Raw genomic sequence first — 18,831 nt, 5'->3', positions numbered from 1 at the left:
AGAGCCGGTTCACGGAGCGTGACCATTTGGCTTCGTTGTCCTTGCAGCCGAGTGACGGTAAGAACTTCAATTGGTCCTGAGAAACTCTGGCCAGGGGTGCCCTGCAATTCCTTTCGCGCCTCTGGGCACCTTCTAACACTCCTCTTACAGTTTAAATGCGTCACAATATGGTGGCGCCGGCGGTGCGAATGCACTTCGGGGGTCCATAAAATTGCTATCATGTTAAAAATGAAGGTTACGTCTACGAGAACACAGGACGGATGCAAAAAGACTGCGAGTAGAGGGCAGGGGCCTAAATCAAGCCATCACAGCTCTTTTTCACACACTGAAAGGAGCTAACATAGGGCTTAATGCTGATCTGCTCTCACAGCAGAGCCAGAGGTATACGTTGGTAGAGACGCATTTGAAAATGTTGGCCGTAGACCTTTGTAGGACCCTGCTTGCCCATCGAGCAGATGGTTCGTGACCATAAATAATTAGGTTACATTGCCTTCTTAGCAAAAGACTATGGCAGTGCCGCAAAACGCACCAAGAACAGTTTGTTGCTTTCTCTATTCTAGATTTATTAGGGCGATAACCATTGCAGCGTTCTCTGCCACAGCTGGTAAACAGCGAAGAGCAGGACACATCATGAAACGTTTCTTTCAACGAAGGCCTCATTCTAAGGCGGTTTGCTAATGAAGGGCTTGCTGACATTAGAAAAAACTGTCAATGTCGACCCAAAGAAGTTGGCCCTAACCCGAGGCCTGCTGGTCCAGTGTGTCGCACCTGTTCATTGTTTGTGCAAAATTTTATAAGTTGATAAGCATTCGTATTGCTTGTTTTTGCACCATTTAATGCTAGAAACTTCTAATGTCTCTAGAGCATGCCACTGCACATTACCGATAAGGTGTGCCAGCAGTAGACTCTGTAGCCATAAATCGGCTGCCTGAAAACACCCCTTTCACAATGGTTACAGTGACCCCTCTTAACGTTACAGAATTGGCGGCGAATGAGCATTGCACTGAAGTAAAGCTCACGGCAACTGAAAGAAGTCTTGCTAATACAGGATTCGTTGGTTCTGCAGCCGAATCTGATTGTCTGTATACTGTATCATTTAGTTGCTTTGCTGTAACTGTGGCACGGCCAGGTCAGGCATTTCCTCATGCTTTAACCGTATCTGCAAAGGCAATGTTGTACCAAATATAGCTTAAATAGACCAAAAAAAGGGGGAAAGAAGAAATGAAGAAATGACTCCACTGTACGTCGTGCAATACTTAGGCCAGTCGTTGCGCCATTTCAAAACAGTATATGAACGTCATGCTCCGTACGGGCGTGATAACATTGTACATGACAAACGGCATGCTGTTATGAACAGGCAGCTAGAATACGGAAAATACCACCACGCCCTAGCCACTGGCACGAAGCAGACCAATACAGACCGCTTATTATCTACGCGATCTATAGCGATCGATATGATTATGCGATAAATTATGCATATGCATATACGTATAAATAGTGCTTCTATAGCACACATCGCGTACGCTACGCTGGCACTTGCACGTCGCTAAGTAACTTCGCATGTCGGTTGAGTAATGACTTGTAATTGTAAATCGCTTAATCGAAATCAAGCACCGACGATGACCCGGAGGTAATTCGGGCCTAGTGTTGGAGTAATTTTGAGGTCTCGCCGGCAGGCATCGCGACCTAATAAAGGCCATCTGCTTTTGAACGTCGGTTTCGGGTAGTGAGCATTGCACATTGCCTCGCATAGAAGTAAACAACAGTGCCAGTATGCATTGTTAACCGCTCCGACCTCAGTGTGTTGACTCTGTCGTTCTACTGTATAAGAGGGCACACAATTCCCACTTTGAAAACCTACAAAAGAAGAAGCGCGATTGCACTGTTCACAAATATCAATAACAAGAGGCGCATGGGGTTTTGTTAAAGTTTCTCGACGCTGAAATTGCATATAGCAGGCAAAAGTGAACATCGAGTAGCTGCAAAACAAGGTAGTTGACACTCAAGGTGTTTCGCCCTGCGTCAGTGCAGCGCTTCGTCTCGCCAAAGTGTTTTTCGGTGTAGTACGCTAATTCCCGGACATATTCTGCGACATCAGTTCCATTTTCTTTCTTTTGTTTTCGCCCTGCGGCACTGACTCGGACATCGCCGTGACGCTGTTATCACGACGAGTGGCCACTCGATGACGGATGATACGAATAGAAAAATCGGTCATCGCCATTGATGGCGATGACCGACCCTGTTAGTGCCAGGAGCCACCAATCTGTACGTGCAATAAAGCTGCTCAATTTGTTTAGTCCTGGATTGTTGCAATTTCTAAGAGTAAAGGTGCCGTAGTGCCTGTCTAGCACCGCTGCTATAGTACAGATGGAGGTACTCTCAATGATTAGAGCATACAACAGAAGTAAAGCGCCGTGACGAAAAATTTCCGGCAGAACCAATCTCACAATAATGAATGTCGGTGTTAATGCAATTAGCATTAAAGGAATGTAGCGACACACGTATTCCCACTGCAGATGCACAAAGTAGCAATTTAGCTGCCAACCACAATGCCAATTGAAACCACGACACAGGTTATCTTGTTGTAATATCTGCACCCCAGCTGAAACTCTGTAGTATCTCTACTGTCCTGGCTGCAACTTCGTTTCAATGGCTCTGCATCAAGTGGCCGCCATCGAAGCTGAGGTGTCATTTTTTAATGAGGCGTTATCGCTTTTATACAGTCGAACCAGGGTATATCGAACCAACATATGACGAATTATTGTATATATTGAACAGCTGCAAAATCTCATTGAAATGTTTTGTATAATTTTTTATTTTATATATCGATTTACTATATATCGAACTTATTTTGTGATCCCCTTCAGATTCGATATACCTGGTTCCGATTGTATTTAAAGCTACATGCCCCTTGTGTCAGCTTGGCACATTTATTCTTGGGGTTTTACCACGGATGGGCACGCACAAATATTACATATGTAGTGCCGAAGTTGTCTGTTCGGTAACACACCCCAGTTGCGGATACCCAGTAAGAAAAGTTGTTCACTAGTCCAGGCAGTAGGCAGCAGCAAGCTATTAGGCCCATTTTGCCCGCTTCACAAGACAGCAGCCACCACATATGTAGTGGCACAAGCTAAATGACAACTTGGTCACTGGGTGTAAGAGCTTAGATACAAACCCACGTACCACGAAATGGGTAAAGAATGCTGATCGCATTAAAATGAAACCGCCTTTATGCTTGCGATAATCCAAGAGAAGACAAATGAGAAGGCGAAACTTAGCTGTCACGATGTACAAAAATAAATTTGCATTTTAGATTGTTATTCAGTAAGAAAGAGAAAAGATCGGGATATTTGGCAGTCCCGAATAGATAAAGTCGGGTCTCGGGACATCTGCTTAAAAGTTGTGATTTTCGTAATAAATTTGGGCCGGTTTGCAACCCTAGGTGTGATCGGCACTTATAGTTTTATTTGTGATTGTTTTCATCCAGAGTATAGCATTCTAGGCGAACTTCTCCGGTTTTTATTGAAGTGCTTTTAATCACAATATAAATTACATGTTTTTTGCTACCACGTAAAAGTGTTGACTATGGCCACTGACATATTCAACAAAGTGAACGTATCACGAATGTGATCGAAGGAAATTACGATTATATGTCTTTGAAGTCGCCGAATGCAATGTCGGTGCGTCTGCTTTTCTATGCGCGTGTGGGCTTGTTTGTAAGTGTATGCATGTTTCTGCATGTATGTTTCTTTGTACACGCATGGATGAGAGAACTACATCAACTGATTAGAGGAAGTCACACGCACACACGCACACACACACAGTTCGTCACGGCAAGATTGCCATTCGTAATGTCTGTCATAATGATTTCTTTAGTTATTGCTCATGGGCGCTAGGACGCAGTACTCAACTGTTCGCAATCTGTGGAGTTCATCCTCGAGAGAACTATATGAGTGCTCACAAAAGGACTACACGCTGTTCGAAGCACTAAATCACTACCGGCTCTTTCATGGGGCTTAGAACTTCTGCTCACATAACGATCATTTTTACTCGATTGTAACGCCAGGTTTTTTCCAGATTTTGCTACCCTAAGTCAATCCTCGCGTTGCAATCGAATATCGAAATTGAAGTTTTCTAAAAAGTGAAATGATGCACCCAATTTTATTCGAGTGAAATGTGCGAGTGAAAGCACGCGAGGGACGCGTGCTTGCACGGGTAAGGAACGCATGGCAGAGAGCAAAACTGATAACTCCGTCTTGCGAAAGGCCCAGGAGACCCAGCAAGCCCAGGAGCCAAAGGAGCCGCAGGAAGGCCGGGAGCCGCAGGAAGCCCTGGAGGGCGAGGAGAAGACGGAGGCGACGGAGGTCCCGGGGGACCAGGATACCCAGGAGGCCCAGGAGGCGCAGGAGGCACCGGGGTCGCAGAAATCGGCTGGGGTGGTAGAGGCGACGGGGGCTCGGGAGGCCATGGGGGCGCAGGAGGCAGAGGGGCCGCAGGAGGCCCAGGAGGCGCAGGAGACGCCGGAGACCGAGGAAGCTACGCAGGACGAGGAGGCAATGGAGGTTCAGGAGGCGACGCAGGCGACGGAAATTAAGGAGAGCCTGAAGCACAGGATTCGCTGTAGGCCGAGGAGGCCTACTTTGTCGTGAACTCCAAACGTTTTTTTTTGTTTCGGACAGCTCTATCCACCTCTCAAAATAGTTTGTCAGACGGCATGCCAACTGCTTTCCCATTTCTGAATCTTCTGGCTTGCACTGTCTGAACTTTCTCGAAAACCTTCAGCGGTCAAATTGAACCTCTACAATAAAGCTTTTTACTTTCTCATAGTCTAACGATTCTTCTGCTGGCATCCGGCCAAACACACTCAGAACCTCCCCTACTAAACACAGGCTCAGGTTGCTGGCCCACTTGCTCTTCTCAAAGCCATGCCTGACTGCGATCCTCTCAAACCGATGCAAATACGCATCTAGATCATCTCTTCGCTCATCGAAAGGTGCCATTAGTATCCTGGGGCAAATTTGTCTCGGTCTGGGAGAAGGTGAGTCGGATGACGCCGACCTTGATGTGCTAGTGGCTTCACGGGATTCCGCATTCATTTCCGCTAGTTTAATCATCGCCAAGATTTCTTTTAAATGTGAAGCAGTTCTTGATGCACATTTGCCACTTTGACAGAATCTATCTATCTATCTATCTATCTATCTAGCCACCAACGTATTGGTGCTCTCATGGCCGTATTGTTTACTTGGTATTTACCAAAATTGGCATAGTATGACAAGAGTGTTTCACGAACACAAATGATAGGTTATGACATGAATATGATGACGTGTGTCATGTAGGTCATGAAAGAGCTGCCTACGTCTTGGTGCTCTCATGGTCATGTCGATAACTTGGTAGGTAAAAAAATTGGCATAGTAAAACAACAGTGTATGGCGAACATAAATGATTGGTCATGACATGGATTTCATGACATGCGTGTCATGTAGGTCATGAAACAACCGCCCTAAATGACAATGACCCAGCCAAAAGGCGGTAGATCCCACACCCTGTGGGAACCGATGTTATGCGAAGCAGTGTGCGGAGAGCCTATCAAGTTAAGGAAAAGACCATGACAGCACCAAGACTTAGGCGGCTGTTTGATGACCTATATTACAAGCATGTCATGAAATTCATTTCAAGACTCCTGAGGAGTGCCTTTGGCTAGGCCTAAAAGACCTTAACGCGAAAGCCTTAGTCATGCTAATGACTATGACTTCGACCATCAATCTTCAGTCTTTTCCTTCACATGGTACCGCCTCCAAACCCATTACGTTGGTTTTTTAATGTTAATCTTTTTTCGCTTTGTCATTTTCATTTTTGCAGAGTCATGCTCATGATTATGACTTCTAGCATCATCCTTTAGTGTTTCATTTATTAGTGCCCACGTCCGAACCAATTTCAGTGGTTCTTGAGCTTTAATTTGTTTTGCTGAGTCATTCTCATTTTTGTCTAGTTATGCTCACGACTTTAACTTTTACCATCATTCTTGAGTGTTTTCGTCACTTGGTACCCCCGTCAGAACTCATTTCAGTGGTTTTTCAGTGCTAACGTTTTCTTGCTTATTCATTGTCATTTTTGGTGAGTCATGGTCATGACTATGGCTTCTTCCACCATCCTTAAGTGTTTCTTTCACTTACTACCCATGTCAGAGCCATTTCGGTGGTTTTTTGAGTGTGAATCTTTTTTCGCTGAGTCATTGTCATTTTTGCAGGGTCATGTTCATGACTATGACTTCTACCATCATCATTTAGTGTTTCCTTCCCTTAGTACCAACGTCCGAAACCATTTCGGTGTTTTTTGAGTGTTAATTATATTTTTGCTAGGTCATTGTCATTTTAGGCAGCTGTTTCATGACCTACATCACACGCATGCAATGAAATTCATGTCATGACCTATCACTGATGTTCATCATACACTGTTGTCATACTATGCCAATTTCGGTACCTACAAGGTAATGAAACGACCATGAGAGCACTGAGACGTCGGCAGCTATTTCATGACCTACATAACACACATGTTGTGATATTCAGGTCGCAACCTATCATTTATGTTCGCCATATAGTCTTGTCATACAATGCTTATTTTGGCAAATACCAAGGTGACGATACGACAATGAGAGCACCAAGACGTAGGCTGCTAGATAGATACTGTCGAAGTGGCAAATGTTCGCCAAGAAATGCTTCGCATTTAAAAACATATTGACACTCAAAAACCACCGAAATGGGTTTGGACGTTGATACTAAGGGAAGGAAAGACTAAATGATGATGGTAGAAGTCATAGTCATGAGCATGACTCAGCAAAAATGGTTATGCCTCACCAAAAAAGATTAACACTCAAAAACCACCGAAAGCAGTTCTGACGTGTTTACAAAGTGAAAGAAACACTAAAAGATGATGGTAGAAGTCATAGACATGAGTATGACTCAGCGAAAAATGATTAACACTGAAAAACCACCGAAATGGGTTCGGATGTGGGTAGTAAGGGAAGGAAACACTAAATGATGAAGATAGAAGTCATAGTCATGAGCCTGGCTCAGCAAAAATGACAGACTCAGCGAAAGAAAATTAACACTCAAAAACCACCGAAATGAGTTTTTAACACTCAAAAACCAATGTAATGTGTTCGGATGTGATACTTAATTAATGAAAAAGGCTAAATATTGATGGTCCAAGTTATAGTCATGAGTATGACTAAGGCTTTTGCCTTAATGTCTTTTAAGCCTAGCTAATGGACTCCTCAGCACTCATGACATGGATATCATGACATGTGCGTCATGTATGTCATGAAACAGCCGCCCAAGTCTGTGTACTCTCATGGTCGTTTTTTTAACTTGGTAGGCTCCCCGCACACTGCTTCGCATAACATCGATTCCTACAGTGGGTGGGATCTGCCGTTTTTTTTCTTCTCTTTCGTGCTCTTCGCGCACTCGTTCAAGCTGATTTTCTTTCTCTCGCTGAGCATACTCGAAAAACGTCATCTCCTCATCTTGTAACATGTTTAAGTCTTTAGCTATCACCGCCAAACGTCCCCACTCAATCTCTAGACCACCAGGATCAGCAAAAGGGCCGGAATAGTATCCTGGCAGGCTCACCAATGTCACAGATCTCGCGGGCGCGGTTTTTCATGCGATGGTCTAAGAGACGCATGATAGCACAGCACACATTTCACCACATGCACTGTTCACACTGTTTACGAGTTCAATGTCCCAAACACTTTACATTTATAAATGCGCTCAGCTCGCGTTACTTTGCTCCAGAACATCCTTAACTTCAAAACTGGCATTTATCTGTTTCTAACCATATTTCTGAAAGCTGAAATCTTTCGCATGCCATTCCTAAATGATATTCCTTTTGTATTCTAGCAGTTGCACCTGGTTCCTTCTTTCTGCCTTTTCTGAAACTCCCACGATTGCCGACTTACATTCCGCTTCCCTCTTTCTCCTATGCCTAGCGCGTACAGCTTCGAATGGCTCTGGTTGAATTCTGGCTTCCCCATCTTTCCAATTGGCGCCCACATCTTCTCATGCACCTGCCTTTTATTACGACGTTTTCCTTTCCATCTCCTTTGAATCTTCTTCCTCCCTTTACACGTTGCATGTCTAGGGCAATTCAATTATCTGTATGTCTCATTTCTGTCGGATGTTGACTGACTCATAACTTCTGATGCCTGGTGATCCCTGAAACAGACCTAAATTACCAACGCCATGTCGTTCCGGGATGAAGCTTCTTTTCTCACTACTAATAGGGTGCAACAGCTGTGTCAATTGCACCATTTCGATGCAATTTCGTATTTTTGCGCCACGCTTCGCCAAAACCCTCGACCAGCCGCAATATTTCTCGTTTACTTCAGTTGTAGCGCGAAACAAAGGCCGCGTTGGCCCCCTGCAACTTGGACATCACCATTCAGTCCAGTCCGATCCAATAGCGCAGACGAGATCCAAGCACGTGCCGAGACGAGACGTTGGCGTGTTTGGTGGTGGGCACTGAAAAATATTTTTGCAGCTGGTTGCAGTGCGAAGTGTTGTATATTCAGTAAAGTCTCTTGGAGACACGAAGTGTGCGTTGCTTGCAGAAACGAATGCAGTTCGCTATTGCCGCGTTGACTCAACAAAATCCTCGCCATATCCGTGCACGCGGTCACCAGCGGAGGGGGTACGGATGGCCCTTCGGGAAACTCGCTCGACCCGACATTGACGCGTCAGCTTGGTAGGCGTCGAAATGCACAAAACTAGCAAGGATTTGGTTCCATACGGCAACAGGCACCACGTTGCAATGAATTAAACAGTGCCAATTTTCAAACCGCTTGAACGTTGCGACGCATCGTCAGAAAAAAAAGCCGGTAGATCGCACGCCCTGTGGGAATCGATGTTATGGGAAGCACTGTGCGGGGAGCCAACCAAGCTAACGAAACGACCTTGAAAGCACCAATACTTAGGCGGCTGTTTCATGACTCACATGAAACGCATGTAATGACATTCATTTCACGAGTCCTGAAGAGCCCCTTTAGCTAGGCCTAAATGGCCTTAAGGCGAAAGGCTTAGTCATGCTCATCACTATTACTTCGACCACCAATCCTTCGCCGTTTCCTTCACTTAGTAGCACATTCAAAAATATTACATTGGTTTTTTAGTGGTAATCTTTCGCTGAGTCAGACAATTTTGCGGAGTCACGGTCATGACTATGGCTTCTGCCACCATCCCTTAGTGTTTTCTTCACTGTGTACCCACGTACGAACCCATTTCAGTAGTTTTTGAGTGTTTATATTTTTTTCCGCTTGGTCATTGTCATTTTTGCTGAGTCATGCTCATGAATATCACTTCTATCATCGTCGCTTAGTGTTTGCCCCACTTAGTACCCACGTCAGAACGCATTTCAGTAGTTTTTGAGTGGTAAGTTTTGTCGCTCAGTCATTGTCATTTTTGTTGAGTCATGCTCATGACAATGGCTTCTACCACCATCCTTGAGTGTTTCCTTCCCTTAGTACCTACGTCCGAACCCATTTCAGTGGTTTTTGATTGTTCATTTTTGTCCTGAGTCATTGTAGATTTTGCTGAGTTATGCTCATGACTATCACTTCTAAATCAAATCAAATCAAATCATTTTTATTTCCCAGAAATACCATCATCCTTTAGTGTTTCTTTCACTTAGTACCCACGTGAGGACCCGTTTCGGGGGTTTTTGATATTGAATGTTTTTTTTTCGCTGGGTCATTGTCATTTTAGCGGCTGTTTGATGACCCACATAACGCGCATGTCATGAAATTTATGTCATGACCTATAATTCAGTTCGCCATACACTCTTGTCATACTTTCACAATTTTGGTGAAGTGAACGATATGGCCATGAGAGCACCAAGACGCAGGCGGCTAGATAGACACTGTCAAAGTGGCAAATGTTCGCCAAGAAATGCTTCGCATTTAATATCTATCTGGAGAGGCCATGTAATGCGTAGGATGTATAACCGGTGAACTATTACAGAATGGGTATACCAAGAGAAGAAAAGCGAAGTGGAGGACGACAGAAAACTAGGTGGAGTGATGAAGTTATAAAGTTTGCAGGCGCAAGTTGGAATCAGCTAGCGCAAGACAAGGGTCATTGGAGATCGCAAGGAGGGGCCTTCGTTCTGCAGTGGGCATAAAAATAGGCTGATGATGGTGATGATGATGATGATTATAAGGCTCATAAGACGTAAAAGCCGGCGTAGTCGGCGTTGGCGGGACCTCGATGTTCAAAAAGTAAGCCAATCAAGGCAGTTCGTGACGCCAATGAAGGCAAAGTTCAGTAATCGAGAGCAAATAAGAGTAGTGGTAATTAGGGCGAAGTTAACTAAGGCAGGTTTAATTAGGATAGAGTTCATTACGGCATTCGAACTACAACCAGTGGCTGGCGTCAAACACACTACCTTTGGTGTTAATTAAGGCGAAGTTTCAGGTATGGTGTCACACCTAACACGGCAAAAACGTATCTCCGAGAGCTAGTGGGGCTATACTAGTCAAGGTGCAACCAAATTAGGAAGGCCCACTAAGCTTCAACAAAGTCACTCCCTCACCATAACGGGAATTGGCCTCGTTGGGGTAGTATTCGGCCCCTACCTTCCTAATGACTCCAACAATTTACCCATGGCCCTCAGTCTCCAGCGGCTGCGCAGCACCTGACCGAGGTGGCGGTCAGACCTGCGACGCGGCAGAGGGTCCTAAGAATATCTAGGTTCGGACATGCCGCCAATAGAAACCGTACCTGGCAACGTTCAACACGTGCACCCTATTGAATAAGGCTAGCTTAGCAGGGCTATTTGAAGAAATATCAGGTATTGCCTGGGAGATTATTGGGCTTAGTAAGGCGAGAAGAACTGATGAGGGTTATACAGTGCTGACTTACGGCCACGTCGTCTGATACTGTGGTCTCGCTGTACCAGATATACTTTCGGTACCCTGGATATATTCAAGCATATACAGATGGTTCTTGTCAAACAAATCCTGCTACAGCTGCCTTTGTCATTCCAGAATAGAACCGAATACAGACGTTTAAACTGTCTCACACGACATCATCAACTCCATCAGAGCTTTTTGCACTATTGTCTTTGTTACGATATATAAATTCAACGTAAAAAGGGAATCAATGGGTCATCCTTTGTGACTCACAAGCAGCTTTGTCGTCACTTCGTGGCGGCATCAGCAATTCCCAAAACACGGCGTTAGTTTATGAGACACTACAGGAGCTCACAAAGGCAAGTGAAAAAACTCGCACAATAATGTCCCAATGGATACCTGGCCACTGCAATATCCCTGATAATGTTGCAGCAGACATGGCTGCTAGACAAGCGCATAATAATACCGCCACATACTGTCTCCCTGTAACGCAAGGAGAATTGCGACACATACTAAGAGAGATCTCAGTCCGTGGTTTTAAAGCGACATGGTTTGATCAGAACTCGAAATCTTCAGACTTATTTCACATTGACCCTGCACTTCAATTCAAAATCCTGTCCACATTGAATACAACCAGAGCCTTTGAAAGACTCATTCGCCCGGCGGCCGCATTTCGAAGGAGGCGAAATGCAGAAACGCCCGTGTGCTTGCGTTGTAGTGCACGTTAAAGAACCCCAGGTGGTCAAAATTCATACGGAGTCCTCCACTACGGCGTGCCTCATAATCAGAACTGGTTTTGGCACGTAAAACCCCAGAAAGAAGAAGAAGGAGACTCATTCACCGTCTGCGGCTAGGTACCGCTTACACAAAAAGAGCTGATAGTCCGGAATGTACTTGTGGCCACGCGGATGAGGATGTGCAGCATCTTCTGTTAGAATGTCCGCGACACGACACACAGAGACAACGTTTAGCACGTGATTTAAAGACATTAAACCGCAGGCTCTTCAGCCTCAGGAAGATATTAGGTCCTTGGCCAACATATTCGATGCAAAGACGAACGTTAATGCTACTCCAAAGGTTTCTAGAAGCGAGCAATATTCTCGGAAACTATTCAAAAGAGTGTTTATCTGTGATAAACTCACTCTATGGTCAATTCGACACCTGGTTTTATGTACGTTCACTTGAATCGAATGCATGCTATCTTATGTGCTGTGATTTAAGTGTAGTTACGTGAACGGACTTAGTGTTTACTTTAGTGCACCTATGTGACAGAACTTTGTGTGCGGTTTTTCTGAATTCAGTTTTAGTTTTAGTGAGGCATTAGTGTACTTATGTGACTGGATTTTGTGTTTAACTTATTGCGTCTTTGTGACTGAACTTTGTGTTGCTGTGTTTCTGAGTTGACTTTCAGTATTAGTGTGGTATTAGTGTACTTATGTGACTGGACTTTGCGTTATTGTGATTTGGAGTTGACATTTAATTTTAATGCGTGTAGGTTAATTCATTTTTTCCTTCATACCTCTATGTGAAAAGGAGTAGCCGGCGCCAAATAAAGGTTTCAAAATCTCCTAAGTACCATATAATAAAAAAACTAATAAACTTATACGAACAAAGTCGCGTGCCAGAAGCCCGCAGAAGCTGCTGTTGCGTGCCATGTCAGGAATCCTCTCAGTCGAGCAATCAAACGCTCAACACAAAACAAAATAAAATAAATAGCACCTCCGGCGGGGCGTCGCAGGTAGGAACAGCGATGTCGCGCAGCGACTCCAAAATCCCACGCCAAGCGAAGCAAGAATCCTCATGTTTCTCTGTTGCGGTAGTAAAACGTCACGCCGTCGTCAGGTAAGCTTGTCAAACATTCGACACAAGCGCGCATGGCACACCGCCGGAACGACGACCGAATGAGAATCCACCGACCACGGGGTATTACGCCGGAATCGTGGGGGTAGTAGCGTCAACCACCACGTCACTTCCCGCTGCCACGGCATGCGCGAAAACACAACGCGAACGTGCTTCTAGCACGTTTGAACGACGTCACGCTTCTTGTTCGTCACCGATGGAAGATGGCGATGATGATGATTTATTGGCATCACCTTTGAAACGTGGCGTCAACAAATAGTCACCCAGCCTGCTTGATTTATTCAGCTTCCTTATGTAGCATTTTTGTATACCTCTCATTATTCTTTCTTTTTTTCAAAAATTTACCTTGTATCGCTACCTATAATTTTAAGACATCAGGTCGTATCCATTTTTTCCCTGCTTTTTCCCACCAGTACTCTAATCGTTTCTTGCTTATCTCTACGGCTGATGTGTTGATGTTTTCTTGCACTTTAAGCGCAAGCGCTTCTGGGAGTTTCACGTTACCTGCCGTTCTCACTGGGTGGATCCCGTCGCATTCCATTAGGATGTGCTCAGTGGTCTCTGGATCTTTACTGCAGCATGCACATGCCTCATCTATTTCCGAATATTTGCTCCGGTATGTTTTCGTTCTTAGGAAACCGGCTCGAGCTTCAAATAGCAAGGCACTTTGTGTTATCGTACTGATTTTCCCTTCTAATTTCTTTCTTCTCATTCTTGTAAATCTCCATTCTGTTTTTTCTTTCCATTCTTTCCATCAAATTCACTGTCTCTATTTCTCTCACTTTCTTTCTGATGACTCCTGGTTGTCTATTTACAGTTTCGATTATACAGTACTTGGTTGCCAACTTCCTTGACCTCTTCCTCTATTCTGTGTCCACGCTTTTCATGGGCACATACTTGGGCACTTTAGCCACCCATTTATTTTCGTCCATGTTCCTGAGCCTTTCTTGAAAACTAATTTTGCTCTGTGCTTCTGAGACTTCAAAAGAGGCCCAACCCATGTCACCTTGCACTGCCTCATTTGTGGTATTACCATGGGCTCCCAAAGCCGACCGGCCTACAGATCTTTGGTTAACTTCCAAACCCGACCATATATCCGATTTTAAGCATAGAATGGCATTTGCGAATGTTAGCGCTGGCACCATTAAACCTTTCCAGATTCCACGCACCACCTCATACATATTGTGGCTCCACAGTGCTCCGTGTTTCATTATTGCTGCATTGCGCTTCCCCTTTGTTTTCAGGTTATCTTGGTGGTTGCTTGAGTAATTCTTTCCTTCGTTTATGTCTACGCCGAGGTACTTATATTCCTTCACTATGGGTATTACTTGCGGTTAAATTGACACCACGAAGTTACTCGTCTCTTCATTAAAGATCATAATTCCTGATTTCTCTGTGCTAAACTTAAGGCCTAGATTTGTCGCTTTTTCGCCACAGATATTTGCAAGTATGTGTAAATCTTTTTTATTGTCCGCTAGTAGCACAATGTCGTATGCGTACATCAGTCCAGGGACCTTCTCTTGCACCATTTGTCCCTTACGCATGTAGGATAAATCAAAACCTAATTCGCTGTTTTCCAGTCGCGTTTCTATACCCTTAAGGTAAAGCGTGAACAACAACGATGACAGAGGACATCCTTGCTTCAATCCTTGGTGAATTCCCACCATTTCATTAAGTTTTCGACTTTCCCATACCACTTGTACTTGGTTGTCTCTATATATCTCCCTCAGCAGCTCCACGAAATTGTCATCTATGCCTTCGTACTGAAGAATATCTCATAACAATTCTCTGTCTACGTTATCATAAGCTCCTTTAATATGTAGAAATGCTATCTATAAAGGTCTTTTCTGAGCTACTGAAATCTCTATGCACTGAGTTTGTACAAACATATTATCCTCTAAGCGTCTGACTGGCCTGAACCCATTCTGCAGTTCCCCCAATACATCGTTTTTCTCCACCAACTTCGACAGTTCTAACTTTACGGCTTGTATTGCCATTCTATATATCACCGACGTTAGTGAAACTGGCCTATACGTGCTCATCTTATCGTTATGCCTTTGTAGATGAGATTCATCTTGCTTTCAAGCCATCCAACGGGAATTTTCTTTGTTCTAATCACTTGCTCTATGGCATTAGTCAGCAGTGCCTTGCTTTTTGGACCGAGGTTTTTGATTAGCTGTATTGGGATTTCATCGGGTCCTGCTGCCGTGTTGTTAGGGACATTTTCTGCTGCCTTTTTCCAATAAAAGCTTTCTATGCTAAATGTTGATTTCTCAGGCCTCTCTGCTGTTGCAGGAACTGCTGTCTGAACTACGCTTTTTCTCGCGCGGAAATTATCCCTGATACTGTCTGTGATGTACCCCAGCGCATCGTCTTCTTCGTAGATGGTATTGTCTTCATCCCTTATAGCCGTTTGCGAGTTTTTAGTTGGAGCGCCGAGTGCTTTTATATAGTTTCAAAATCTTCTTGGGGCGCCTTTGTCTGTTTTGTGAATGTTATGCACCCAGCGTTCACTTGCGCATTTAATTTTCGCTTGCACGAGCTCATTCGAAACCCTTTTCTTTTCTCGTTATGTATTCCATCTAAAGAGCACCTCTTCTTGTAATCCCAATTTTTTGGCTTCTCGATGAGCATTTGATGCCTCTTTACGCTCTTCTATAGCTTGTTTTATTTCCTTGTTCCACCACTTACGTGGTTTCCTCTTCCCAATCCAACAATTGTTTTGTCGTGTCTGCCTTATTTCATGCTGCATAACGTCCACCAGTTCCTTATACTCCCAGACTGCTGTAGGAAAAGCCTCAATTTTCTTTTCTATGTTTTCTGCGATTTCTGTTATTTGCTCTTCATTCATTTTTAAAAATTCTGAGGCTATAGGTTCGTGCTCTGCGCTGGTATCGCTCCCAAATTTTATCGCTAAACCTCTTTAAACGGTTCCCAGGATATTTTTTCCATTTTGGAAAACATGGTAAACGACGACGGCGCACCACCTCACGGCCAACGGGAAAAACACACCACGCTCACTTGGCACGACTGCAAGCAGTGGGGGAGGAAATCGTCAGCAGACAAACCACCACCACTGCACGACGCGTTTCGACATAACACAGAAAAAAAAATGGATTTTTTCTTTGTGCACAAACTTTATTATATCAGTGTCCACAAAATTTGAGAAATCGACAGGCTTCAGAGAAACGATGTGTGCGGCCATGCTTTTGCATATCGGAGCATATTTAATGAATACATATTCTACTTGCTTCTTTACAGTGTAGGTTCTCATGCAGAACGTCTGGTTTCGAAGCCGGTGTCACCTAAATTATAAGTGCAAAATTGTTCACGCCTAATACAGCAGATTTCTTCTAAATACCTTGGAAAACGTGACAAATTCCCTCTTCGTCCCTGGGAAACATTGAGGATAGAAGTCGTGACAACTACGAGACTGTGCGTAATTCGGCATATAAGCGAAATTCGTCCCACTATTACCAAAATGTAGGGTTAAGGAATTCAAAAAATGTAAGAGCTGTAGGTATCAGGCCGGCCTGCGTCCAGTAAAACTCGGCCGTGTTTAGAAATGAACAAACTTACATCATCTGGAATTATAGAGGAGCCCGTGGAATTTCGAGGCGCCAAGCTAACAGGTGTTCAAGCATCTTGACCGTGACACGAAGATGCCCCGCAGGGGCGTCTGCGAAAGCAGGCGTTTGGTGTGTTGCGACACCACGGACCCGAGCACACGAGGGTCGGACCCTCCCACGCTTAACCGTGCGTGGCTTAGCCGTGTCCGGGGAAAAGGGGATCCTGGGGGTTGAGCCGACGCTGAGTGTTTGAACCTTTAAGGCCCCTCAGCAGAGGCAACACACCCCTTTGGCCTCGGCTTCACGTAGATGGCACCCTCAGACTGACCCACCCGGGGGAAATCGGTAGTTGCCTTTTCCTATCCTCCTCTTCAATCTTCGTCTTTTTGTCTCACTTTTAATCTTTCCTGTCTCCTCCTCACTTCTGATTTTCTGATCCTCCAGGCAGCTAGGGTTAACCTTGTGTGAGATGGCCAACCTTGGTTATATCATATTTGGTTATAGTGGCTGTGTACAGCTGGCGTTGGCAGGTCTTGTTTATAACAACCCTGTCACGTCCCCTTGTTGGGCTCCGTGGTGGGCGGCTGGCACCGCTGCCGAAATCACGCTAATTTGTATGGCTTCCTCATACCCTAAACTCCCTGATCGCCCTCTCATAAAAAGAGGGCGCACCGATGAATCTTTCAGCTTTTTCGCTAAGACCACCGAAATTTTCCCACGTTTCCACGTGATTCACAGTGAATCCCCCGGTAAAATCGTAAGAACAGTATCACCTTTTGTAGTTGCTAAATGCCTGACTGACTCTCTTCGTCCTGGTTACTAAGTAACGAAAATGCCCAGTGGTGACATTCTCCTCGAAATCCGTGACAAAGCACAGCACGAAAATCTGGCAAAACTTGTCTCGTTTGGTGAAACCCAAATTTATGTAAGCCCTCATCGTTCTATGAATAGTACACGAGGGGTAGTATCAGATCAAGACCTACTGGAACTGACTGAGGCAGAGCTCCTAGAGGGCTGGAAAGAGCAACACGTGACGAATGTGCAGCGAATCAAGATCCGGCGAGACGACAAGGAAATTCCTACAAGACACCTTATACTTACTTTTTGTACTAGCACGCTCCCCGAACAAATTGAAACAGGTTACATGAAAATAAATGTCAGACCTTATATCCCGAACCCTCGACGCTGCTTTAAGTGCCAAAGATTCGGTCACGGCTCTCAGAGCTGCCGGGCCGTACTACCTGTGCAAAGTGCGCATCACACGACCACCCTGCGGACAACTGTAATGACCCACCCCACTGTGCAAACTGTGAGGGTGAACACCCGGCATATTCACGCTCCTGTCCCTCATGGAAAAAAGAAAAAGAAGTTATAACACTTAAAGTAAAAGAAAACATTTCCTTCAAAGAAGCACGAAAGCGCCTCTCATTTGTGGGGCCTTCTTTCTCCGAAGTGGCACGGCAGGGGGCAGTGCCACAACGGTTCTCGGCGGCCGTTCGAACCACGGAAAGTGGCCCGGCGGTAGCGCCACCCGCCCCCACTGCGGGATCAGCTAGTGCTGTTCCGCCATCCAGCAAGAAGAACCAGCAGTCCTCCGTGCCTGCGGGCTCTACGACACCTAGGGCCTCTGCTCGTGCAGAGAAGCCCAAACCACCCGTGAGCGTGCGCCGCGAGCGGGCGTCCAGCGCCTCGGCGGAGGTGATGGATACGTCACAAATCCCACCGGCGTCTCAGACGCCGAATGATCGGCGCAGCTCTCAGGAGCGCTCCAAAAAAGACAAACCCCGCATCACGGGGCCCGGAAAGGGCCTTGTGGGCTAACACAGATTTCCCCTCTTAAACACACAGCACAACACACTCCCACTATGGATACACAAATACTATATTGGAATGTCAGGGGTCTTCTCCACAACCTCGATGACGTTAACGAACTCCTACATAAACATAATCCAAAATTGCTGTGTGTTCAAGAGACACATCTGAAACATTCACACACAAACTTTCTTCGCCAGTACACCATCTTCCGAAAAGACCGTGACGAGGATAACGCCTCGTGTGGCGGTGTAGCAATCGCTGCAGACAAGTCTGTAGCTTGTCATCATGTAGCCTTACAAACACCCCTTGAGGCAGTGTCAGTTAGGGTAGTTCTTTTCAATAAGCTGGTAACTGTCTGTTCTATATATATACCCCCAAGCTATCACCTCATCAAAACAGATTTTTATAACCTCATAGATCAACTGCCGGAACCCTACCTACTCGTAGGTGATTTTAATGCTCACAACACCTTGTGGGGAGACTCCCGATACGACGCGAGAGGTCGACTCATTGAAAATTTTCTTCTGACCTCTGGTGCCTGTCTCTTTAATAAGAAGGAGCCGACCTATTACAACGCCCAACACGATTCGTATTCATCGATAGACCTTGCACTTGGATCCGCTTCCCTTCTGCCTGACCTTGAATGGAACGTCATCAAAAATCCTTTTGGAAGTGACCACT

The 18,831-nt window shown here is 45.1% G+C and overlaps 5 protein-coding genes across 15 annotated transcripts in view; 1 reads left to right on the top strand and 4 right to left on the bottom strand.

The window, feature by feature from the left end:
• LOC119466322 (PE-PGRS family protein PE_PGRS26-like) overlaps positions 1-12,742 on the bottom strand; it is a 471,155-nt gene extending 458,413 nt beyond the window's left edge. The window contains exon 1 of the mRNA XM_037726824.2: positions 12,626-12,742. The gene's annotated coding sequence lies outside the window, so the exon portion shown is untranslated. The remainder of the gene's footprint in view (positions 1-12,625) is intronic.
• The window catches only part of LOC119466316 (uncharacterized PE-PGRS family protein PE_PGRS20-like), a 1,297,174-nt gene that overhangs the window by 338,323 nt on the left and 940,020 nt on the right, over positions 1-18,831 (bottom strand). The window contains exon 1 of one of the 8 annotated variants that reach the window (XM_037726825.2): positions 12,877-12,944. The exons of the other annotated variants lie outside the window; for them this stretch is intronic. The gene's annotated coding sequence lies outside the window, so the exon portion shown is untranslated. Of the gene's footprint in view, positions 1-12,876; positions 12,945-18,831 lie in introns of those variants that run through there. 8 annotated transcript variants of the gene reach the window in all.
• The window catches only part of LOC119466319 (uncharacterized PE-PGRS family protein PE_PGRS20-like), a 1,091,962-nt gene that overhangs the window by 173,365 nt on the left and 899,766 nt on the right, over positions 1-18,831 (top strand). The window lies entirely within an intron of this gene.
• LOC119466324 (uncharacterized) overlaps positions 1-18,831 on the bottom strand; it is a 683,885-nt gene that overhangs the window by 594,771 nt on the left and 70,283 nt on the right. The window lies entirely within an intron of this gene.
• The window catches only part of LOC119466317 (IgA FC receptor-like), a 211,009-nt gene that overhangs the window by 122,234 nt on the left and 69,944 nt on the right, over positions 1-18,831 (bottom strand). The gene's annotated exons all lie outside the window — the stretch shown is intronic.

The sequence above is a fragment of the Dermacentor silvarum genome, chromosome 10 (assembly GCF_013339745.2).
Source record: "Dermacentor silvarum isolate Dsil-2018 chromosome 10, BIME_Dsil_1.4, whole genome shotgun sequence".
NCBI classification, from domain to species: Eukaryota; Metazoa; Arthropoda; class Arachnida; order Ixodida; family Ixodidae; genus Dermacentor; species Dermacentor silvarum.
Note: the sequence above shows the minus strand (reverse complement) of the source record. Positions and strands in the feature narration are given on the sequence as shown.